Raw genomic sequence first — 25514 nt, forward strand, 5'->3', positions numbered from 1 at the left:
TTGGATGTATTAGTATTGGGGGGAGGAGTAGGAGCATAGCTCTCCAAGGCCAGGCTTGGAGACCACTGATCTAAAGCCCATCTAGAGTAAAATCTAACCTTTATTTTAAGTCAATTTAGTCTAAGACAAGAAAAACCTTTATCAAGAAGTAATGTATCATGATGAATGGCACCCATGTTGATTCTTATGAACAAAACTAAATCAGGACCTCTTCAGTAGTCATGTGTGATCAACTAGGGAAGATGAGAAAAATACACAAATAAAATGAAGTAAAGTGCAGTGACCTTCAAGAATCAAGCGATGTTTATGTGTAAAAAAGCTATGTGCTTGAAAATGCCCATATCTGTGAGGCAGTAATTAGCAGTTTAACACAGTGATCTGTAGCAATTCGTTTTATTCAACTCAAAAATTACACTGATTGAAAGAATTGTTCATTCAGAGTATTTATTTAAGTTGAATAAAATTAGTTAATTTACTTGTTACCACATGAAGTAATATTTTCAGTTTGATCTGACCAGCTGTTTTTGTATAGTGTTATACGTGGCATCATGGACTCCATAAAGTACCAGCAGATTTTAAGTGAAAACTGACCACCTCTGCCCAAAAGCTTAAACTAGATTGTAGTGATGGGGTGAGCCACATTTTTTTTCAGTTCTGATCCAATTCCAATACTTAACTGGCAGTACAGACACAGATTGATATATAAGAACTATTTTTACTTTAATATTATCGTTATTATTGTTGGTATTGTGTTTACGGTGTAAACACTAAGCATATCTGTAATGGAGGTTGCAGCTGAACTGCTGGTGTGTGACCCCCTGCACTTTTTCACTTGATGCAGTCCATATTTTTCCCCCAGTGTACAGTGAGACTTATAAGAGACACTGAGCTCACATCTGAGGTTCAAGTGTCAGCTGTGAAGCTCATGGCTTTAACATCTAACTGCGCCGCTAACTGTGATGACACCCAGTTGTCCAGTTCGGGTATAGCCGTCTCTGAAATGTATTGGTTGGAGGTTATACCTGGGCTTTAAGTGCTCCAACGGGCTGAATAATCCGACATTTTCCACTACAGATAGCGGTTGGTCATTGAGTATAATTAAGTTAAGCAATTCTCTGTGATCCCTTTAGCCTTTGGGTTGTCTGCTGGAAACTTATCGCGTTTCTGGAAAGCATCAGCGAGAGTAGCAGCGTCTTCCTGTCTGTTAGCCAGATCACGTGAAACCTCTTCAAGCGATTAAACTGGATGCATTGTGTGACGCGGCCGTACTTCCACACTGGCCTTACACGTGTCAAAGTAGCGGCCTTGCTTTTCAGCAATTTCAGACTAAAATATCTACAAACAACATTTTAGTGAAACAACTAACCTAATGTTATTTGTTCAATCAGTTACAGTCTGAAGTTGCCACGGTTTTATAGTAAGATGTGGAATGGAATCTGTATAGTGTTCAGGGTCCAGTGCAAGGCAATTGAGGGAGATCTAAAGATTCTAAGGAGTGGTCTCAGACACAACATAGTAATTGTTGGTGGTCCTGTAATTGTGACATGAGTAGTGTTTTGTTTTTTTGTTTAGTTTTTTTTTAAATCAGGATTTTTGTAGAGTAAATTGAAATTAGCTAAAGGTTAATTTTTAAAAAATATTTTCAATGTAATTGAGGAAATTAAACTTTTTTTTCTTTTTTTCTTAGTACTTTGTACTTTTTAATTACCTTTTTACTCATGTTTGCCAAAGGTGCCAGTAATTATTGATTTCACCGTTATAGTATTATAATAATAATAATAAAAAAATCTTGTTATTTGGACCCTCAGTAAAAGCAATGGTTCTAGCTACTTTCATCTTGAATCTCCTATCAGAGCCTCAGTTTATCTTTTCCAATAAATCACTTTGTGTTGATTTTTTTTTTTCCTCATTTCCATAACACAGTGGCTATTATATGGCTAAACTAACATTTTTTTTCATTTAAACAGTTTTGCTTGCCTTAACATTTGCTTTGATACACATGCAGCAAACTGACATGAATAACCTTTTATAAATAGCCTGCATGAAAGGGCGTTGCTTTTTGCCAGCAAACATAACTTCTACAGCAAGCAATTTTCAGCACTTTGAATGATTGCCAAAGGTCTTAAAGCCTGTAAGTTTTCTCCCGTACGCTCATCTTTAGCCAACAAGAGGGGAGCCTTTAGACGTATCCAGCTGCACACAATAACAGATAATTACTGACCTTGGTGGTGTCTCACGGCAGACTTTTCCACCAACCGTTTACAAGCAAAGGGATGTTTCCGGGCCCCGCGGACCTTCAAATGCACCCAAATGAGCCAACAGCCAAGCAGCCGAATTTAAACAGATGTTGCAGGCACCGCTGACTTCCACAGGTTGCAATGCTCTTATTGTTCTCTATAGTTCAGGCCTGATTTTGACCCCAGTGATGGCTTTATCTATGTCCAGTAAGGGATTGTTTTTCGGTGCAGTATCTGCATGGCCAACCTTTTCCATCTTGGCTTTTTTATAGGCTCATTTTCATTTGCATAGATTGTCTTCTTGTTTGTGTTGATTTTACTGCTTGTTCCCAGCTTCTGTTTGCTTTGAGTTTAAGTGGTCAGCATGTTATTTTCTGTAGATCTGTCTCTCCTTTGAGTGAAGCACAGCACAGTACTGCATGCATAAAAATCAGGGATTGGTAAATTCTCTTCGCTAGTATTTTGCACTGGACCCTCCTGACATGCAAATGTGTATCCGTGTCACAGAGTGTAGACGTGACTTATGGTAATGTACTCTGAGAGCTAGCTACAGTATTAATTTGTTGGCCAAAGATATCGGGCCCAGGTCCATTCTTGTGGTCTTGAGCTTCTCTGAAAATGATAATCCCATTTTTTGGAACCAGATTAGTTCACTTGTCATACATTTCTTTGGATCCCAGTGCTCAGGACACCAAGCCTCCCCGATCCACACTACCCTCACACATTTACACTCATTCAGACCCATAGTGACTCTGACAGCTGGAAACTGGGAAAGATCTTGATGGGCTGCTGGGCTTTTCTGTCTGTGTCATCGTCAATAACAGAGAATTATGGATGGGATTAGAGAAGAGAGATGCAGAGGAGAGAAGGGTGACAAATCGATTGGAATCATTGATTGATGGTTGCAACGATGTGCGACAGGTTTTCTCATCAGTTCTGTTTGAAAATATTCAGTGTTCAGCTGACTCTTCTAATCCCTGTCATATTTCTCTTTACACAAACAAAATAAGCTATAGCCAAATGATACTAGAAGAAGGTTGTTCTGGTTCAAGAGCTTTACGGTGGATACATTTCAGAAAAATAACCTGAATGACTTTCCTCCTCTGGGTGTTAGTTTTCCGAGGTTGTGGTTGTTCTTGGACTAAGCGGTACACTTTGGGGAATGCAGCACAAACATAAAGCAACGAGAGGCTACATGAGTGTTAGAGAAGGGTCTGGTGTGAATTAGCGTGGAATTCCCAAATAATCGATTTTCCCAAAAGACCGAATCCAAAATCTACCTGACCGTAATGCTGTTGTATTGTGTTACTTTCTGTGAACTGGCTTATAGATAAGATTTCTAAATACTTAACATGTGGGATTAGGACTGATGAGAGTGTGTGAATCTGCTGAAGTCATCTACACAGAGCATCATTAATGGTTTAATTATATGCTTTAGTTGTATTTTGTGTCTAATAACTTGTATTTTTGACTTGACGTGTAAAAGCATTGGAGTCCTATTATTTGAAATTTTGCCTGAATGTTAGTTGTATGTACTTTGAGTTTAAATCAGTTTTAATCGATGCGCCATCCCTCTCTAACCTTTTAATCCCTCTATTTTCTCGACCATTCTCTTTTCTACATCCATGTGTTCCTCTTTTGTGAGTCACCATACTGACTGCGTGACAGCAGACACTTGGGGCTTTTGCTCCGACTGTCTGGGGAAGGAGCTCTTCAGCACTTCCTGGAGAGGAAAAGAGAGGATGAGGGAATGAAAAGAACGAAGAGGGAAATCGTGAAGGGGTGATTTCTCTCGTGAACACTTCAGCAGGACCCACCCAGTGGTCATAGTCAATTAGCCTGAGCAGCTGCTGGATGGAATCAGCTGATGTAAAAGTGATACATAAGGTTTTGCTTGTCGGGCTCTGCTATGCAGAGGCTGAAAGACCAACGTCTTTTGTAGGCTTCACCAGAACAGCAATCACAGGCTTCGAAAACTTGTTGGTATTTTTTATTCTTTTTTTAATGAGTATTCAAATGCTTGTTTTCAAACTCACACTAAATAATAATAATGTTTGAGGTGTTTTTATTTATTTTTCTTATGGAATATGTATGCTTCCATTTTTTCAGTGTTTTAGTTCAGACTGCCTGACACATTTCTTTCTTCAGTCACAAGATGAGCCTTTTCACCCAGACGTATTTTTTACGCATCAGGTTTTCTTCACTTGGGAAAATGTAGAAGCAAAAATTTTGTAGAAATCCAGTCAAAACATACACTGCCACTCTCTATAGCACCCACTGTAGAAGCTTTTAGACATTCATTTTGCATTTATTGTACATTCAACTAAGTATCCATTACATTCATCTTGATTTTTCCCTAGACCTTAACCCTAACTTTAACCTAAACCTAACTCTCATCCTGGACCTAATCCTAACCCTAAAACTGTTGAGTATCAACAGTGTGATAATTATTTGAACATGTATAGGTTATCTGTAGGGCAAGGGACTAACTTAATAAAGTGGGATCAAAATAATAATTTACTAAAATGACTTAATTGGCCGAGCAGTTGCAGAGTAGCTCCTGTGCTGTACTAGTAGTGTGAAACTTTCCAGTGTGTCACATGGACAGCAGCGTAGTTTCAATTGGAATCAATTTATGATGCATTCAACCAAACCAGCTATGATTCGTTTATTTTCAACATTTTCCATGTATTGAGAACAGTTGTATCTGGCATTATTCCTCCTAGATTCCTGAAGGCCACTGCTAATGTTTAGACAGACACATTCAACACCACACTGTCACAGGCCACTGTCCCACTCAGGTCTAAAAGCTCCACCATAATAGCAGTCCCCAGAAAACCTGAGGTGCCCTACCTGAATGACTATTGGCCCCTAGCCCTCATCTCAATTGCCATGAAATGCCTGGAGAAACTGGTACTGAGGTATTTAAACAATCTGATGGACCCTGTACAGTTTTCTTATCACTCTAATAGATTAGTGGATAATGCAAAGTTTCATGGAGTACAAATCGCTCTTCAACACCTGGTATATCACAGCTGTGTCCACCTGTTGCTCCTAGACTACTGTTTGGCATTCAGCACCATCAGATCAACTAAGCATGCAACAACACTGAAAGGTTTAGACCTGCTAACCTTAGGTAACCGAATTCTAGATTTTGTAATGGATAAGCCACAGGTAATGAAAGTGGGGAAAAGAACCTCAGCAGTACTAACAGTCAGCGCAGGTATGCCACACAGCTGCTGCGTAAGTCCCAGAATCTTTTCACACTATACTCATGACTGCCAACAACACTGGGTCTCATTTAAAATAGTGACGGGTCTTCATGCTGGCATCTAGCTGGCAGCTACCTGAGAACATACAGCCAGGACAATGACTTCATCACTGAGTGTGTTGACATGCGCTTAATAATCAGATCATAAAAGTATTTCTTCAGTTATCTGATTCATCATGTGATCATGGTAACGGTATACTCCAATATCTTAGATTGGAGTAAGGCCTACAAATCCTATTAAGAAATCCAGTAGAGCGCTGGATTTTAGCTGTGTAATCAGATTTTTTTAATACATGTAAACGCTTACTCTGATTTATTTTGGTTTTCTCAGTCATGAGACCACTGTACCAGAAGTAATAAGCAGTGTTTAACACAACACCAGTGAGATGGCAACAAAACACTTGTGGAATAACGCTAAAACCAATTACATGCTTGACGAAATCAATGATAAAATATCGCTGTTGTCAGAACAAAAATTTCCAAAGTGGTAACTTTACAGGAGAAGGAAAAAACCTACTTTACTATTGATGTAAGTCCATCAAAACCAGATTTTTTTATAAGTACTTCTAGGCCATTTCTTTTGATCTACTCTTCAAGAAATTTAGACACAATGTAAAGAGCAACAGACATTTTCAAATTATGTAAAAGAACTTAAAAAAATGAAATGGAGAGGTTTTCTTCCGACAGCAGCGATATTTTTCATCTTCTAGATAATGTATATTCATATTTTCTACTAAAGTTACTTAATGGTTAATATAATAAAGCTGTGGCATGATGCTGAGTTTTACATTTTGTTTGTCACGTCCTTTTGTTTATGTCACGTTCTTCTGTGAGTTTATTGGCTGGTTGCAAAACATCAAATGTAATTACTGCCTGACTGCTGTAGACCCGAAGTTTTTCCCAGTATCTCATTGCCCAATTGCATGTAAATGGAGTACTGACAAAATCTAATTTTCTTCAGTTATCAGATTATTAAGTGCATGTAAGCACAATGAATGACTCCAAGACAAAAGAACTTAATGTACACTATTGACACAGAAATAGAACGGGCCAAAACTGCAAGCTTTCTGGTTCTACAAATGTCCAACATCCCTAGCTGGACAGCAAATAACAGCAACTTTGTGAAGAAGGCACAACATTCGTACTTTCTACAGTGCCTTAAAAAGAACAGACTCTACAAAGTAGTGCTCATTAGTTTTTACAGCGGAACCATAGAGAGCATTCTGGCTGGTGGGATTATGATGTGTTTCGATAACACCTCGCAAAAAGACAAACAAGCCCTTGAGAAAATAGTTAAGACGGCTCAGAGGATCATCAGAGTAGAACTCGCGACTGTAGGGACACTGGACGCAGAGTGCTCTAGGAACAGAGCCCACGCTATCCTCTGTGATTCCTCACATCCGGGTCATAATCTGTTCACCTGGCACAACACCAAATACAGTCTCAGATGTCACCGACCCAAGAGCATCATAACACAACACAACAGACTTACTAACGGTTTCTACCCCAGGACAGTCTGCCTCGTTCTTTAATGACATGCAAAGAAACTATGTCACAGACTTTAAGCCTCACAGATGCCATCCACTTACACACGATCACACATAAAACCATAAACACCTGCTAATACATTATGTTCGCACCTATACAAACTGTTTAACCTTGTATGTAGTTTTTCCTGTATAGACACATAACACGTAATCAGTCTTTGAGTCTATCCGTCCAGGTTCTGTAAATCTTGTCTATCATAAACATATTCACTCCCTGTCAAAGTGCTATATTTATTTGTGTAGTCCTGGGCTCTGGTGTAATGTCACCACCTACCTCACTCATTTTTCCACTAAATCTTTTAATATATACTTAACTATTTATTACATTTACCACATTTCTTCATGACTGAGGGACAATTCTCTCTGCACCACTGTAGTTTACGCCCTGTTGCCCTGTTTATCATTGTATGTGTTTAACTGAGAACGGTATAAGAATTTCAACACACCTGTGCTGTACATGGCAATAAAGGCATCTTCAAATCTTAAATCTTGAAATCTAAAGGCTTTGGCTAATGAAGTGTAGTTTAGGCTACAGTTTTTTGTGGCTTAAATAAAGACAAAGCTTGAACGCTAAATAGGAAAACAAATACCATCGTAACAATCCAGTAGCTGAGTATTGAAATTATTTGGGCCAGCCCAAGTCATAACAGTTCCTCCATTCTTGGCATAGAGTAAGACACAATGATATTCCATTCAACATTTTAGTCAGTTTCACATGATTAACCCCCCGCCCCCCGAGGGAGATACACAACTTGTCCACAATTATTTGTCATCATCTGTAGCACTTCGTTCAAACCATAAAGGGCTTCATAAATAATTAACAAGCTTTAGTCATTTATGTTAGAACAAAAGAAACACTACACTGTGTAGTGGTGTAGCCCTCCAGGATGGGAGCTGCACCCCTGATTTCGTCTCAGCATGCTAAAATTTTTATTTCAGGTTTTGTTTTAAATTATATGAGCACAGCGGGTGTCTACAGTGCACTAGGAGAGGTACAGTGAACATAAAATGGCTATAAATGTGAGATCACATCATGACCCTAAAGTACCAACTGATGCCAGTGCAGTAGTTAAAGGGTCATTGAAAGTGGGCCCATTGCGGCACACTATTGGCTCTCAGTAACCTCACTTCCCAGGCCTGTGTGTTTATTTCCTCTCTGAAGGAAACATTCAAACTTGGGAGATGGGTTGAAAGCAACTGCTGATATATTGTGATGGCTACACAATATGGAATAATTTATGCCCCCCTCCTTGAGGGAGGACGTTTATGTGTCCAGGTGGCCCCCAAACCTTTCCCGCATCCCATATGGAGGGAATGAGGGTGGAGGAAACGGCAAAACTGATCTGGAAGTCGAATTTGTGTGTCTTTGTAGTGCGATAAATGTCAGTGCATGTCCAGCATGCGCTAACCCCTGAGTGCGGTTTCCTCTCTGACCACAGGACCTTTGGACGTGTCCGTGCTCTTTCTAATGATTTTGAGGGTTCTTGTCTCATCTGTTATGTGTCCTCCAGCTTCACAACCTCTCACGCCCCGCACCACCCCACCCCAGCCGACCTTACAGAGTAGATGAAGGCCCTGTTTTAATGATTCTGGGTGCTGGCGCTGACTAGCACAGCTGTGCATGGCTGCTTCATGATGAGCTACAGGTGGAGATCTTCAGCAATCGGTCTCTCTCTCTTTTTCTCTCTCTCAGTATTTCTGGCAGCTTCTCACTGTGAAAGCCCACCAGATCTTCCTGTTTCTCATTCAGATACTTTATTAACGAAGAGGGGTTGTGTGGACGTGCTTCTTCAGAAAGGCCAGGGGGAAGAAAGACTTATCCCTGTTCTTCTGAAGGTCTGGGAGTGGAAGGGAGTGATTTAGGAGTTTCCTTCTTCTTCCCTGTCCCACATGGCACCATGGGCTACAGGACGTAAAGAGCAGAGAAGAGGGGCCTGTCACACTGCTCTGTAGCATCCAGGGACGCGTAGGTGAGTTGTGGGTGCAGCACCTTCAGCTTGATGGAAAAACTCAGTGACCCTTCTGCAAAGCATTAATTTGTACAACAACAAGGTGCTATGTTGTAAAAAAGTCTTATTCATCTGATCATTACATTATTTCAACCATTATATATCACTATCAGAACCAGAAACAGGGTGCAAATAATTACAACATTGATTCAGCGAGTTTAAATGTAGCATAAGACAGTGGCCTTGGAAGCTTAATGATAACCAGACTGCATGTCTTAAACCTTAAAGAAATCAAATATGTTGCCCCAGCAGGGCTTAAGATACCTCATGCTGACAAATTATAGGTGATTTTTGTATGATGTTGTTTTTGTCATGAGAAATGAGAAAGGTATCAGAGAAATCCAGCATTTTCATCCCTTTGGGGATTTGTGGTTCTAAGCAGTTCAGAAGTTCAGAAACACTGCGCAGATTGCAATCTGTTTTCTCACTACTCTCAGACATTGACTTTCCTTGTAATCTTTCAGTACCTTTGAAGCCTGTAACTCATGTTGACAGTGACATTGAGTTAAACTTTTTTTTTAGAGGGAATAGAGATGTCTTTTCCCAAAGGAGTGCTGCCTTTGCTGTCATTTGATGCATGCTGTGACTCATCCACATCTTATACAGATCTCAGCGTAGCACACCCATCCACGTTTGCCTCTTTGCCATATGGATGGATGTGCTGAGTGTTTTTGAGCTTCGCTGTTTACAGCCCATGAACACGCAATCTAGTTTGGCTTGGGTGTTCATGGGAGTTGTCCTTGAATGACCTTCAGTCGATGCTGCCCCGCCACTGCATTTTTATTTCTCATGACTGTTTCTCAGGGCACCTGGGAAACATTTGCATCCGTCGACAAACATCTGCTGAAGCCTTTATCTTTTCATCCTCATAATCTCAATCTCTCTCTCTCTCTCTCTCTCTCTCTCTCTCTCTCTCTCTCTCTCTCTCTCTCTCTCTCTCTCTTCTCTCTCTCTCTCTCTCTCTCTCTCTCTCTTCTCTCTCTCTCTCTCTCTCTTCTCTCTCTCTCTCTCTCTCTCTCTTCTCTCTCTCTCTCTCTCTCTCTCTCTTTGACTCTCTCTCTTTGACTCTCTCTCTTTGTTCTCATGCAGATTTGCAATTTTCACATCAAAAGAGCCAGATCTCTTTGTGGGAATGTTTCAGAGATGTTGTGTTTGACCCGTCATCATCATCACATCCCCTTCTGAGTGTCACTTTGGCATTTTGTCTGGAGTTTTTATCTGGTTCATTTAAAATGCATCTCATAGTAAGTAATACTGACACATGTTTGCTCTTGTGAGTTGGTGTTGTGATTGGCTATTGTTTAAAGTTCTTTGATACCATTACTAATATCATGACATAACTTTGATATTGATAACAGAACAACACTTTTTTGATACAATATTTGAATAAGAACTCAATTTAAATGTAATATTATACAATAGAACCTGCAGTCGTATGCAGAAGTTTGGGTGCCCTGGTCAATCTTGCACTAAATTAATTTGCCATTTATCCATTTATCCTTACAATAAACAATTGGTAAAACCCATAATGCCAGCTCATCACCTACTAAGTGCTTAACTGTTATATCCTCATTAGAAGCAAATGTGTTGTGTGTTTGGCCCAGGAAGGGAATGAAGGGGGAAAACATTATTTCAGCTTTGTTTTCAGTATATTTTATGTATGCAAGGTATATAAGCTGTATGTCCAAAATGTCCACACACCCCTTCTAAATAGCAAATTCAGCTACTTTAAGGTGCGCTCATTGCTGACGCAGGTATTCAGTTGCACACTCAGCTAATATTTCTGTAGAAAAGCATTTCCAGTAGAATGGAATGCTCTACAGCAGCAGCATGTGAGGGTAAGGTCACCATGTCCAGTGTCAGTCTTCATAGTTATTAATCAGCTTTAGCTGAAATATGGTCTCAAAACATGATCTCATTTTCAACTTTTGGTCCAGTTGGACTATTACAAAAAGTTTGAGGTTAAGAAAAAGCTGCAATTAAAGCCTGTGATATCAGCCTTGCCCAACCATAAGCTCCTCATAGTAGTCGTAGTGGGAGCGGAGGAATGTCTGTGCACATGAGATGTAAACAAATATCTGATTAAATCATTTTGTCTTACAGAAAAGGACACCCGTATATATTTCTAGAAAGATGTATTTAAAAAGCCATATTTGTGTTGCTTGCTAGGTTAACAAGGTAGCAAAAAATGGAGACAGGCTATTGAAGTGGATTTACTTCAGTTTTTCTCTGTGAGTTTCCTTAGAGCGATCATGGTGGTATTTCCAGTATTTTTTTACCCTTCAGATATGGGGAGATGCAGTCTCACCTTCTGTCCATAGAGGTCTCCTTTGCACTGGAATCCAGCCTGATTTGGAGAGCGCCTGTCGCTTTAGTGCAGATCCTGCTGTGAACTTCAGAGGAAAACTAAAAATAATTCATAGATTTTTTTTTTTCTTTCTTAAAACATGTCCTTTACACACAAGGTCAAACCTGTTACAGTAAGTGAATGGAAAGATTAATTTGAAGCCTAATTAAAACTGATTGTTTGGTGCCAGTGTACTAAATAAAACCAAGCTGCCACAAAACCTCTGGACACTAGTGTTATAACACACTGTTGATTTTCCAGTGAGGAAGAAAGACCCCCCGTGTATTTGAGTCCAGGCAGTGAGGTGAAGCATGTGAGTTTGCCTTGTGGCTCAGCAGTGGCCTGTTGGTCAGTCTTTGGCCAGTTTCTGGACACTACCCTCTGAGAGGCCATTGTTAACCAATTATGTGCAATCAAACTCAATGAGCTTGCACTCATGCAGTTTGACCTGCGGCCCAGAGATTTTGAGATTCCAGACACTAGAGCCTAGAACATTACACTACTGAGAAAGAATGAAAATTGAAGATACTGTTTGTAATGTTTTATAAGAGTTTGAGCCTTTGAAGGTATCACTGTGGAAAACTGAGAGGGATTAACGATCAAATTGTTTTGGATAGAGCCTGTGGTCCACTAAAACTATGCTCCAAAAAGGCCTTTAACAATGTTATCTTGAGAGCTGTTGCCTTTCTGCTCCAGGTGTGCTCAGTGTCAACTTCTTAAAAGGCCTCTTTGTATCATAAGTTCATTGAATAGTAATGTATTTTGAAAGGCCTTTATTGAACATGAATACAGTGAAGAATAGGATTAGGCAGTATAGCGATATTTATAGGTAACTGTCACTCTTATTAAGAATGCTAAGATTTATGAATATGCACGTTTATGCAAATTGTATACGCCCCCTTTCTTTTGGATTTACAAATCCCACTCCTGCCAACTAAAGCTACCCTGCACGCGGTGCTTTTTGCCTTTGGTGAATAGGCAGGGGCACATTTGGAGATTTCACAACCAACAATTTGTAAATCTCAACAACAACTAATCAATGTTGAACAGTAAAGTGGAGTTGGCTATGATAGTGCTAACTTAGGAGGTTGATAACTTGGCTCAACACAGCAGAGGTTAGATTCTGCCTTTCTGTCACTGCAAAACCAGTCGCTTTATTCACTCAGATCCACTCAGGTCTATGAAACCGTTTAGCCTGCTCACCAAACTAACACTAGAGTTTACTGCTGACAAGGGCAGTGTAGTGGAGTCAAGAGTAGCTTAGCATGTTTGCTTCCTCACATTGTGCTCCAAATGTTTCAATGGAGCATTTTATTGAAATCAAACCTGTGGTATATGCTAACGCACCACTCCCTGTTACCTGGACAGACAGTACTGTGCAAGTTTAGCCAGAATTCCATCATATTTTACAGTTTATTAGATCAATGTGGACACCATCGCAAGTCTAAATATCACATTCTTATATCTATTTATTGGACCATGATTGGTTCATTCCATGAATCACTTTTTATGGAAGTGCTGTGGAACCCTAAGTTTTCAATGGCCAAAAACTTTGGCATAACACATTTGACACACAGACCAACCTACATAATCATAGTAGGCCATCCAAAATAAGTTAACAATTTAAAAAACAGTTTTTTGTTTGCAGGGAATGTTTAAAGGAAACTGACCACCTGCGTGTTTCATTTCAAAGATAGCATACTTAGGACTGTTCAACTGGACTTATTGCAGTTTAGTATGTAAAATGTTTTCAAAATGTGGCACTTTTTTCCTATTCCAGTTTATCAAACCTCAGAGAAATAAACTATTGTGATGCATATCATGTACAAAAAGTGTCTTGAAGTAATATGATGTTATATTTTTTATCATATTGCCCACCCCTAATAAAGAATCCAAAATTGTAGATAGTATAACTACATATCGCTGTTGTCAGAGGAAAACCTTGTATCTCCAAAATGGGAACTTTACAGGAGAAGGAAAAAACCTACTCTACTTTTAATGCAAGTCAGTGGAACCAGATGTCTTTCCAAGCCATTTTGGGCTGTTTCTGTTGGTCTGTTCTTCAGGAAATTTACACACAATGTAAAGAACAACAGGCATTTTCAAATTTTGTCAAAAACTGAAAAACGACAAAAACGGAGATACAAGGTTTTCTTCCGACAGCAGCGACATGCAGAGCTCACGAATGATGGAGACTGCCTCTTCAGATGAGTTAATGAGCTAACACAAGAGCTACTCAGTGCAGTGGCCGATGATGTGTGCACATGTTCATTTATCGAGGTAACACTGAGAACAGAGAAATGTCTTTTAATTGCTTCTGGACCCATCTAAATGGTTCCCATCAAGCCAAGAAGCCACTGAAAAACAACTAGTACTGATAGATTCTGGTACTGATGACTGTAATATGTACAACTTTGCTGAACCAGATAAATTGCTGTATGCTTACGTGTGCACACAAGTTTATCTACATTCTAGTGTTCATTTCTATTTTTAACTGTTTTACACAAAAAAATTACTTTCCTTCAGTTGTTAAATATGTTTTTGTTACTAGTTATATTAATGTAAATACTTATTTGATATTGGAAATAAATTAAATTGATTTTCATACGCACCTGACATGGTTTACCAGTGACTATTAAAGCTAGGCTTTGGTCTTAACAGGAGCAAAAATGCCTCTGTGATCATTTTTACTTCTGATAGCAACTCTAGGGGATTCAAGTAGTTTGTTAGTGTCAAGCTAACAGAGATTCGCTTTAACCTGTTTTGGTCATCTGTTCTAGATGAAATAGATCTTTTGAAGCTTCTAAAAGACATTCCAAGTTTTAGTTAAAGCTTGGGACCGATATATTAGTGCATACTTTACTTTATTGCAGTTTCACAATGACTTTTTCAGTTCTGAAATAGAGCTGCTGCTGTTTCCATTTCAGACCCACTGATTAGTCTGCCGCTCATATTCACAATCATTGACATATCTGTGACTTCCAGAAGGCTTAGATTTATGTTCTACTCACAAAATCGGTCCTTTCTGTTGGTTGATTGATTGTTTGATTGATTTCTCTGTAACTGCGTAATTATACTGATGATTAATCGAATGTGTCAGGGCTTCTCTTCTCTAGTCCTAACCAGGAGGAGAACTCATTTACCTACATCTACCTAGATATCACAGAGAAAAGAATTTTCAATTGGCCAATTTTTTGCTGGGCATTTGACATATTAAACCCTTTTGTTTCCACCCTAAATTTAAGAATGAAAGAACTGTGGTTGTAACACTTGGAGAGTTTAAATACAAACATGATTTTATTGAATAACAGTAAACTCAATTTTTTGTTTTTTTTGTCCCCAAAAAGTTTAGTTTTTTAAGCTTTGTCTACCTCTTTTTTGCAAGTTGTGACTGCAAACATGTGACATCCTCCTGAGTTTTATGTTTCTTCTCTAAATGACGGACAGTAAAACAGCTTGTGTGGTCGTAATGCCCTCTGCTGGAGAAACTTCACACTGCTAGAAAGGAGTTCTCAAAGCCTCGTCTATGTGCTTTGAATATTAAAAAAAAAAAAAAGATGTTTTCAATTACCAAAGCAGAGGCGTTTTGAAAAACATGACATATTTTTATAATTTTACAACTAATAATATATTTTTTTTAAACAAGTTATTTGAAATTAATTTAGTCCTTTTTCTCTTTGAGTCTTTTTTCTGTCCACTGAAATTATTGCCTTTGAAGTATCGTCAGCACTATTACAATAATTCAAAGGCATAAAAAATGGCAAATTTTATATAAAATAACGGTTTCTTTTAGTTTTTGGCTCACTGTGTCCTGAATTTCAGTTTCAGTCATTTCTGTACATCACTAACAAAGATTTAATGAATACTTGGGCTGGTATAAAAAAGTAAGCAGAGCTTGGTCTAAGTTTAGCTGAGTTGAGACAAAGCCTCGTCACAGAGCAGGCATTTCAGAGTTGTCTCGATACATGCATGTCTCACTGCCTCTTCCATGTCCTCAGTTCTAGACTGCTCCACAGTCCCCTGTCCCAAATGTTTGTGGTCTGAGGAATGAATCTTACACGAGCTCCAGGCACTTAAAAGCTGGTCACGTGTTCCGGCAGCCTCTCATGGGAAGAGGGCAGAGACTGTTATGAGAGACTTGGTCCAGTTCCCTTCTCACAGATCCTGTCAATGTCGATGCCCTCTCATTGGGCACAACATCTGAAATGACATTAAGTGACTAGACAGTGCAGGACAGTTTGTTCTGCCTCTTCGTATGAGAACACAAGAATTTGATAGTATTGGGCGAAGAAAGCTTTTTTCCCCTCATTTTTCACAAAACTATAGCAAAATTGGTGAATTTCCAGTACTGATCTTATCATATAATTGAAAAGTATTCAACAGGAATCACAACTTTGCTGGAACCTGGGAAATCATTCTATGGTAGCAGCACATTTTACCAAGGCTCTAGAGATATAGAGCACTGAGGCAGGTTTCTACTGAGGTGAAAATAATGACCCCCCCCAAATGTCCTATAGACTCCTTCTTTTATAGGAAAGGAAAAGAAGGGTCATTTTTCAGTCTGAGAGCAGAAGCCTTACTGTCAGACTCTTCCTTGTCAACCGAACCTTACCATGAGATCTTGTGGATAGTGTTAGCGGTTGAATCCCTATGTGTGTAGAGTTTGCAATAGCATAGTGGTCAAGAAATGAGTCCAGAGTGGTTCACCCCATGGATAACCACGTAAACAAAAATTCTCCTTGACAAACGGATTGCAGAGACCAGTTTGTACCAGCAAAGATGAGCAGAGGCAGCTTCAAATGGCTGTTTACTTAAAATGGAGTCCCAGCACGTTCATGCTCTAATTATCAAATTGAGTAATCTAGCTTCATGCTTTGGTGGACACATGCTATTTGTAGGCCTAGTCTTTGCAGTTTGCTTCACCAGACCAACATCCATTGTGCCAGCAAACCAACTCTGTTCAACAGATTTCTGACTGGCTGGTGCCCCCCTACACTCTGTGGGATGAGTCATTTATACCTCGGCCCACTCTGGGATCTTGTGAGCCGCGCTTGGCTCTCAGATTACTCATTTGAGCCTCAGCAAAGTTCACATTCAGGAATAGAAATCTTTAATATCTTGAAGGTAAAATAGAATGTGCTCTCCCTATTAACACCGTCAGGTTTTGAGTGATGATAGTAAAAGTCTTTTTATGGTGTGCTCTTGTAATATCGCTAATCATGATTGAGTTGAAACAGAAACGGCATCCATATCCCTGCAGACATTTCTTATGCTACCTAAAGGCTTCCGTTGTCTCCTGTTAATATATATTGACTACTCTTGTTTCAAAATGCTAAAACACAATATATTTGAATGCATTTTTTGTTCATTTATTCATTTGGAACTATAATAATTAGTCATAGTATTGTGACCACCTTTCATTTGTGGGCTTTCTAGGGACATTATGTATTTTTCAGTGTCAGGAAAAAAAAAGAAAATTACACAGAAGTCTCAGCTACTACGTATATTAGGACTTTGTTCAATGTTTAGTGTGTTTACTCTTTACCTTTACTACATCTTTCAGTCTTTTCCGGAGACACGCTTTTAGTTTTTTGAAAAACTCTGCAGGGATATTTTTCCACACATTGAAAGTTCAGTCGTAGAAGAAGGGTTGCATTTTCTGCCTCTTATAATCCAAGTACACATGATGTTGAGCTCTGCACTCTGGGGTGCCCAGTCCATTATTTTGAGAAAACAAGCAGCTTTGTTTGCTCATTTTTTTTGTTTTCAAATTTATTCCTTTTTTTTTTATCTTTGTCTCAGTGGCTTCCTTTCAGAGCCATAGTACCAAGTTGTCTCACAGTGGACAGGATGGACTGAAACATCTCTGGGGTTTTTTTTTTTGTTTAGATCTGAATCAAGAGCAGAGCTTGATTTTCTCCTCTCTCTCAAAAGTGAAAAGGTGAAAATACTGTTAAGTACTTTATGTAATGCTTATCTGGTAGTGACAGTTTTGGTTGTCTGCCAGGTTTTGCATAATTGTTAGGAGTCCCATTTTCTCTGTATCTTTTAATGTTGGTTTTCTTTTTGTTTCTCCAGTTTTGAGAACTCCCTTCTTAATGCAATGTGAGTGATTTTATATCTAATTTCCAAAGCAATATATCTTAAAAAAAGTATAACTTGTATACTCAGTGGGCATTTTGAATGGACATTAAATGAATGATGGTCTTTGACTATTGCACAGTGCTGTGTATGCTACCTGCAGATCTGATAATGTAATGTATTTGATTGAACAGTAGTGCTTTTGGTTGAACTAAAATATAGTGTCAGTCATATATGTGACCCCTGAAGCAAAGGTTCATGTGTTTTAGTTTGTCTGTATCCTTTGCCATATTCATATTTTCATTTCAGTAAGGTGGTGGCCATACTGTGTCCAGCGTATCATGAGAATAAATGATTCAACAGCTCATATATAGACTTTCAAAGTGTTAGTCTAAGTTCACACTGGGGGCATCATAGCCTTTGTGCTGTGCTGCAGATGTGAATTGTGGTTGCCAGATCCCGCTCTCACAACTCAGTCGCCCAGGCTCATGGGTCGCTCTCTGATCTTGGAGTTAGTGAAACCTCAGTCGTTATCCGGTGTATCACCATTTGGATTGTATGTATAAACCCCAGTGTATCACCGCACGGTTTCATTTAGAACCGATGTAGTTACGAGCAATTAGCCGTTTCCGATCTAGGCTTCTCTCAAAGCAGTTCTCCCTCACACACTTCAAAGTCAAAAGACAGCCAATCATAGGAATGTTTAAGCTGGTTGCTTTGCATTTTGATGACATATGATGCCAACACCACGTTCTTTCTGCAGTAGGTGTGGGTTCATACTTTGCTCCAACGGGCATGCAGGTAAAAAATGTAATTCTGCCTTACAAATACTAAAGAGAAACAAAGCCAGTGGATTATGTCACTGAACATTCTTGAACTTGCATAAGAGCTGAAGTCTAAACTCCACATACCTCTGCAGTTTGTCGCCTCAGACAGTCTTTGTTGAGATATTTTTATTAGCGTTTTATAAGGTTTGGTCACACACTTTTTAAAAATCATATGGCAACAGAATTTCCTACTATTGCCACTCTGCTTTTCAGGTATCATGCCATTCCTGGAAATATAAATATATGTAATAATTCCTTTCATAACAGAATCTCAAGTGTGTTCTTAAACTGCTTATTCAATATCCAGCAGGTTAGAGAGAGCTAGCTCATTCATTCCAGAAAAGTGCTCTTGCATTGAACAGGGGCCCGTCAGTGAAAACTCCAGGAGTGCCTCCCAGCAAGAAGTGGCCTCAAAGAGAGCATTAATCTGTATCTGGGTCAGCCTCCTGTCCTTAGCTCACCTCTATGATCTGCTACACATTCACATTCCCTGTCGTCAATCTCTCAAACAGCCTGCCGACCTTGTCTAAGAGCCAGTGAAGAGAATGTCTTTGTGTGTGTCTGCGTGTGTGTGAGCTCCTTGCTGTAGACTTTAGTGCTGGTATAACTTCATTTGTGCTTTAGAAGATTCTGAGGTTGTAATTATTTATAGCAATGCATATATTTGGAGTATACAGTTTGTGGGCAAATATGATAATTATTATGGCTGATACTGATATCAATAACTGATGTTTATTTATGTAGGTTTTGTTTTATTTTATTTTTTTTATTTTGAAACACTACACTATAATCAATACATGAAGTGTAGTAAGTGTAAAACAGATTATCCAAAGCTGTTTACAATAGTAAAAAAGGAAAAGTGAGTGTAATGTTAGGTATAAGGACAACAAGTAGTGGTGTTACTGCCAAGTTGGAGAATAGAACCCTGGGGCTGTGGTGTAGAGTGGTAGAGTGTTCATTTACCTGTTAAAATTACTATTTATGATTCCAGTATCAGACCAAGAATGATTGTTTTTTTTATTAGTATATTTCATTTATTATTAAAGCAAGTTCACACTATAATCAATAGATAATTTACTTTTCCCCACTTGTCAGCACATATTGTATTGCCTGCTAATATGTGAACTACCATTGGTTTCTTAAAAAACCTTTCAAGGATGGCTCCATTTTTGTACATTTTTAACAATTTAAAGAACCTCCATGTAATGTTGAGATTTTATACCAATTAAAAGGTCTTTTTAGAACCATGCATTCAAGCCAAGAACCGTTTCAGGGCCGCTATTTTAGTATACAAGGTAAAGAAGTCACTGACTGGTGTAGTCCAAACTGAATGCATGAGAAGTGAGATATTTAATCTACCTGCTGAAGCAAAATGGCAAACATGAGTTGTCCTGTCCTCTTTGAAAGAAGAAAGGCATGAGATGTCTACAGCAGTAAGAAGTGGTCTTTTGTATTGGTCATTGTGTCTGTAGGCACTGTGAGGGCCCCAGGTGATTGTAACAGGGACTGATTTAATGTGGCTGTGTTTTCATTTTGCTGAAGACTTATTTTCGCTGGAATTATTTTCCTGTTATTTCCAAAGGAAACACCTAGAGTGCGGTCTAAGAGAAATCATTAAAACAGTGGTCACATTGTGAAGTGAAGTAAAAGCCTGAGATGAGTTAGTTATTCATGCTGTTGCTAGTGATTTCCCCTTGTAAACCTATGAGCTCATCATCTTTGTTGAGGTATTCAGAAAGCAGTATTTAGACTGAATTATTAATATAGTCTGACATCATCATGATTCAAGCGTTTTGTGTGTTCGTGTGTGGATGCCTAAAATAAGTGAAGTCTGTAGTTAGTATGATCTCTTCAGTTGAGCATCATACTGAATAGTCATGCCAGTTCCAACCAGATGACACCTTCAGAGTCCACTGATGGGGGAGAAGTGATGTGATATGGAGAGGAGAATGGTGGCCTGTAATTGGCTGTGTGAACGGAACTCTCCCCGCAGTAATTAGAGGCCGCACTGACATTCAGCCAACTGATGAGGAGGCGTGTCTTCGCCTGTGGTCTCTCTCATACACACACAAACACACGCTAGGATTTTGAAGACACATGGCGTTGGCCTCTAACCCCTAAACACACACACACACACACACACACACATGCTCACCCACTCTCAAAAGGCCTGCGTGGGAGTGTGGTCACAGTGGGCCAGTGGTTGGATGCAAAGATGTCCGTGCCTGGAATACCAGAACATTTTCCTGTCAGAATGAAGACTCCAGTGCCTTTGGTGGAATCATGGTTAAAGAAGAGGGGAAACGAAGAAATTACCACACACATTTTGGCTGTAGAGCTGACCTCTAAAGCCACTTAAGTGGATTGAGCTAAAAGACTAAAAGATCCTCTCTAGAGGGACTATGTGTCAGTGAATCAATTACCTCCACCCAACTTCCTAGCTTTGCTTTTCTGCTCCTAGTTACATTCCACTTTTGTTCCATAACTGTCTGGTTCTGTCTTTCCCTTTCCCATCTTTATCTCAATGTGACTTCTTGCTTTTCCGTCCCAGACTCCCCTTTTTCTTTCTGCCAACCATATGGCTGAATGGAAGCCCACCTGTGTAAACACCAGGTAGATCCTGTCTGTGCTATGGCCTCTTGGACACGGCTGCCCATTTTTGTTTTCTTGGGCACGATGAGTTGAGGAAGTACAGCTTGACGAAGGAGTTTCCCTCCCCTTACCCCAGGCAATGTGTTTTTGTTTTATTTTCTCTTCTCCAGAATTCACTTTCTCCCAGCACTCTTGTTGCTTATTAGCTTCATGATTTTTGTGGAGTTTTTGGAGAAAGGCGATCAGGACTTTTTGATGTTAGTGGTTTTGATAAGGATGTAACATAAATCACAGTTTTTTTTCTTCCAGTTGTGCTTCTACAGTATCACAGTTTAGGACTCCAGCACACCTGATTCAACCCTAAACATAAAACAAGGCTAAACATAAAACCATCAGCTGGCTCTTCAAGACTGGAGTCAAAGCCAGCAGTGGAATGTTTTGAAGCAAAATTACATCTTTTTGGCTAAAACATCACTAGGCCTGTGCCCAGTGATGGTTAATTAGGTTACTGTGGTAACAGCCTCCATTGACAGTAAAAACTCAGTTACTGCGAGTTTGAAAAAAATGTTCATTTACTGATTTAGTTTGTGCAAATACACAAATATATATATATATATATATATATATATATATATATATATATATATATATATATATATATATATATATATATATATACATTATATCTGTCTACCACAATATTTTTAGATAAAATAACAGAACATTTCATTGGGTGGTATGTTTTCCTACATGAATAACACATTTTTTATGCCTACATTTTAGGACATTCTCAAACCATAACCTCAGGTTATGTGAGTGCATTGAGTGGAAAGAATGAAACATGTCTCAGCTCTCGTTCATCAGGCAAAAATAGGTCGTTTCAAATGGCCCCAAGTGAAATTTACATTTACATTATTTACAGCATTTAGCAGACGCTGTTATCCAGAGCGACTTACAAGAAGTGCTTTGTCAATCTAGAGAAAGTATCTTTGCTAGTTACCAATAGCTTAGAGAAAAGACCGTCCTGAGCTCAGATGCTGTTAGAAACAAAAAGTCACTTTTGATAGCGAGAGAAAAAGGAGCAAAGTTGAAGACAGAACTCTGTGCCATTCAATGCAATACAATTACAATAAAATACAATACAATGAACTACAATACACAGTGCAATACAATAAAATATAAGTGCAGCTTATAATTCAGTGCTCATTTTAAGTGCTGTGTAAAGAGATGAGTCTTCAGTCTACGTTTGAAGACAGCAAGAGACTCTGCTGTTCGGACAGCCAGTGGGAGTTCATTCCACCACCTGGGTGCCAGTACAGAGAACATTCTCAACGCTCGTCTTCCACGCGCCTTGTCAAGCCGAGCTGTACTTGAAGCTCGAAGGGCTCGTGGTACAGTTCGAGATTTCACCATTGCCATCAAGTAGGTAGGGGCTGGTTCATTTTTGGCTTTATAGGCAAGCATTAGGGTTTTAAATCTGATGCGTGCAGCTACAGGAAGCGGGTGAAGGGAGCGCAGCAGTGGGGTGACGTGGCTGAACTTGGGGAGGTTGAAGACGAGTCGTGCTGCCGCATTCTGTATGAGTTGCAGAGACTTGATGGCCTGCATGGGAAGACAAGCCAAGAGTGAGTTGCAGTAGTCAAGCCATCAGATGACAAGAGACTGCACTAGCACCTGGGCGGCCTCTTGGGTGAGGAAGGGTCAGATCCTTCGGATGTTGTACAGGAGAAACCTGCATGACCGAGTCAGGTTCGCGATGTGAGTTGAGAACAATAACTGGCCATCCAGACTCACACCAAGACTTCTTGCCTCTACAGATGGAACAATCAGGGAGTTCTCGAATGAGATGGCAAGATCATGATGAGGACCTGTAGTTGCAGGGATGAATATCAGCTCAGTCTTGCTGGGATTGAGCTTCAGGTGGTGAGCTGCCATCAATGAAGAGATGTCAGACAGGCATGCCGAGATGCGACTGGTAACCTGTGTATCAGAGGGTGAGAAAGAAAGCCTTAGTTGAGTGTCATTAGCATAACAGTGAGAAGAGAAGCCATGAGAAGATATCACATCACCAAGAGAGCTAGTGTAAAGAGAAAAGAGAAGAGGACCCAGGACCGAGCCTTGTGGGACACCAGTGGAGAGCCTGCATGGAGAGGATGTGAACCCTCTCCATGTTACCTGATAAGAGTGATCCACCAGTTAGGACTTGAACCACTTCCACGCATAGCCAGTGATTCTAAGGTTGGTGAGGATGTCCAGAAGGATCGTATGGTTGACTGTGTCAAAAGGTGCTGAGAGATCAAGAAGGATCTCTGAGACAATGCTTTCAGAGACAAAAGTTAAGGGCTAAGCTAAACTCTGATTCTCTCAATTCATTCTTTCTGACTTGATTAATTACCATTTTATAGCTAAATGAAAGATGACGATAGATTACAACAACTACTTCTACTATAATGTGCTTTATTATTACTTGTCAAACATGTAAGGCTCAACCTACATAGTATCACTGTGTTTCCTCCTCCATCTGCTTCAGGGTAAAGGACCATTGGAAAATTTCATGACGAAACAGTAAAGCAAAGAAAGGAATGCCCTCCAACAATCCAGTTTAACTGTTTACCGCAGTTATTTTCCACACAGTAGTTGAAGAGGACTCACAGTGGTTTTTTAGTTTGTATGTGTGCCTGCTGCTAAACAGAACTCCTAATCATCATATTGTTTGTTCTGGACAGTCACTGTTATTGGTCCAAGATTGCCTGCATTTCTGAAGAAAATGTGCCTCTAGTGGTGAGGAGTACCTGAAAGATGTACACTCTGTTCTTTGCAGGATACTTAATGGCAATGTGTTTGGTGGTAGTTTGATTAAGGTGTACTGCATGCTGAAGAGAACACTGGTCTAGAAAGACTTCCTTCCTGTAGCTCATCTAAATTCAATCTGTATTGCAGTACGTCAAGTCCAAGCTTAGCTGCTTCAACCCCCTGAGGTCTGTCCACGTTCAGTCTTTCATCAAGAATGACATTAATAAATGATGGCCTCTTCTTTTACATCTATCAGCCTTGACTGACAGATAATAGTAGACGTTAATAGGTTTAATACCCTCCTCTTTCGCAGTGGGAATACATTTAAAGTGAATTTGTCTTGCTCTCTATAGAAGGAAATGCATGCATCATTGACTACAGTGTCAAATCTCATTTTGTGTATAATGGCACAGATCCATCCACACATGTTTGCTGAACGTGTCTTATTGGAGATGACTGATTTCACAAAGCCTCATATAACCTGCGACTAAAGAGTTTAGTTGTTCCAACTTTTTCCTTGGTCTTAACTCAGCAGATGCCTTAACTGATGATGGATCATTAACCATCTGGAGGGCAGCAGTAGTATCAGATGATGTTTTGACAGTCATTATTCAACAGTAGCTTTCACATCCCCCACACACCTTTTCTTGTCAATTTTTCTTAGCCTGGCGCCTCTGCACTGACGTTTCTTCAGGCAGCAATGACCCAGTCAACCATATGGACCATGCAGTACTCCAAAACACACACCTAGTAGTCAGCTTGGACTGCAGTTACCCTTTTCCTCAGGTCATCTTCTGTTAACCATAATAGTAAAGCTGTGAAGTACTCAATCCCTGTCCCACAAGAGCATGGTTGGACTTCCCGGATGCTTCACACCCATGCACGTCCTGCCGAGGTCACAGCTTGAGTCCCTAAGCTACTAACACCATTGCTGTTTTTGAAACAAGAATCACCAGGAATGTGTCTAGTGAACGGGAAATTTTAACCACAGAGTCAAAGTTCAGCCACGGCTCGAGGACTTAATATACACCTGAACCGCACAAGCCCTGCAGGTCATCATAGAAATCTAATGGGAAGTATCACTTGCTGTCGTTGGAAAGTGGATATGTTGTGTAGCCCCTCTAAATGTTATACATCAGCCAAAGCTTTTTAGTATGAAGGCTTGCTTCAGAGAGGCAAATCATGTTTCTGTCCCTCAAAATTGGCATCAATAGAAACTTGATACTTTTGGTTAAAAGTGGTTTAAATGTGCAGTGGAAAAGGATGGAAGACTTCTGTATTCTACATCTAAGCCAAGTGTGCATTTCATGTGTCTGTTCCTGCTTTAAGAGCATGTTGAAATAGTGCAGCCCTTTCTTTTGTGAAATGCCATGTAGCATGCTCTCTTTTACAATCTGTCCAAAACTGTATATTGTACTTAAAGGTACAATATGTGTAATGGTGCTATCGTACACATGTTAGAGCACTGTATTTCAGCATTGCTCTATTTGTAAATCATGATCAAACATGAATCAACACATTTGTTCACCAGAAATCCTATTTTTTGTTTTACACCATGGCAAACAAAAGCATGTTTATTTGCTTACCTCAACTTCACTGTCAGTCAATACATCATGAGATGAACACGCATTAAAATTCATACATGTATGTTCTGTTCATGGGTTCCATTATTCACGACAGCTCTCCAGTTTCACCCACCTTCATTAGCTTGCATGGAGAGCCACGGTTTATCCTTCAGCACAGATGAATAGAAGGCCTGGGCCCAGGCCCTTGATGTACAAACGAGAGAGTTATGCAATGACCCACAAGT

The 25514-nt window shown here is 39.6% G+C and overlaps 1 protein-coding gene across 10 annotated transcripts in view; it reads left to right on the forward strand.

The window, feature by feature from the left end:
- Window positions 1-25514, forward strand: part of sugct (succinyl-CoA:glutarate-CoA transferase) — a 104641-nt gene that overhangs the window by 39048 nt on the left and 40079 nt on the right. For 3 of the 10 annotated variants that reach the window (XR_005130105.1, XR_005130108.1, XR_005130107.1), the window contains 2 exons: window positions 8567-9025; window positions 10154-10308. The exons of 4 other annotated variants lie outside the window; for them this stretch is intronic. The gene's annotated coding sequence lies outside the window, so the exon portion shown is untranslated. Of the gene's footprint in view, window positions 1-8566; window positions 9026-10153; window positions 10309-25514 lie in introns of those variants that run through there. 3 more of the 10 variants (XR_005130109.1, XR_001858158.2, XR_005130106.1) reach the window with 3 other exon arrangements.

This window comes from Pygocentrus nattereri, chromosome 3 (genome assembly GCF_015220715.1).
Source record: "Pygocentrus nattereri isolate fPygNat1 chromosome 3, fPygNat1.pri, whole genome shotgun sequence".
Lineage (NCBI taxonomy): Eukaryota > Metazoa > Chordata > Actinopteri > Characiformes > Serrasalmidae > Pygocentrus > Pygocentrus nattereri.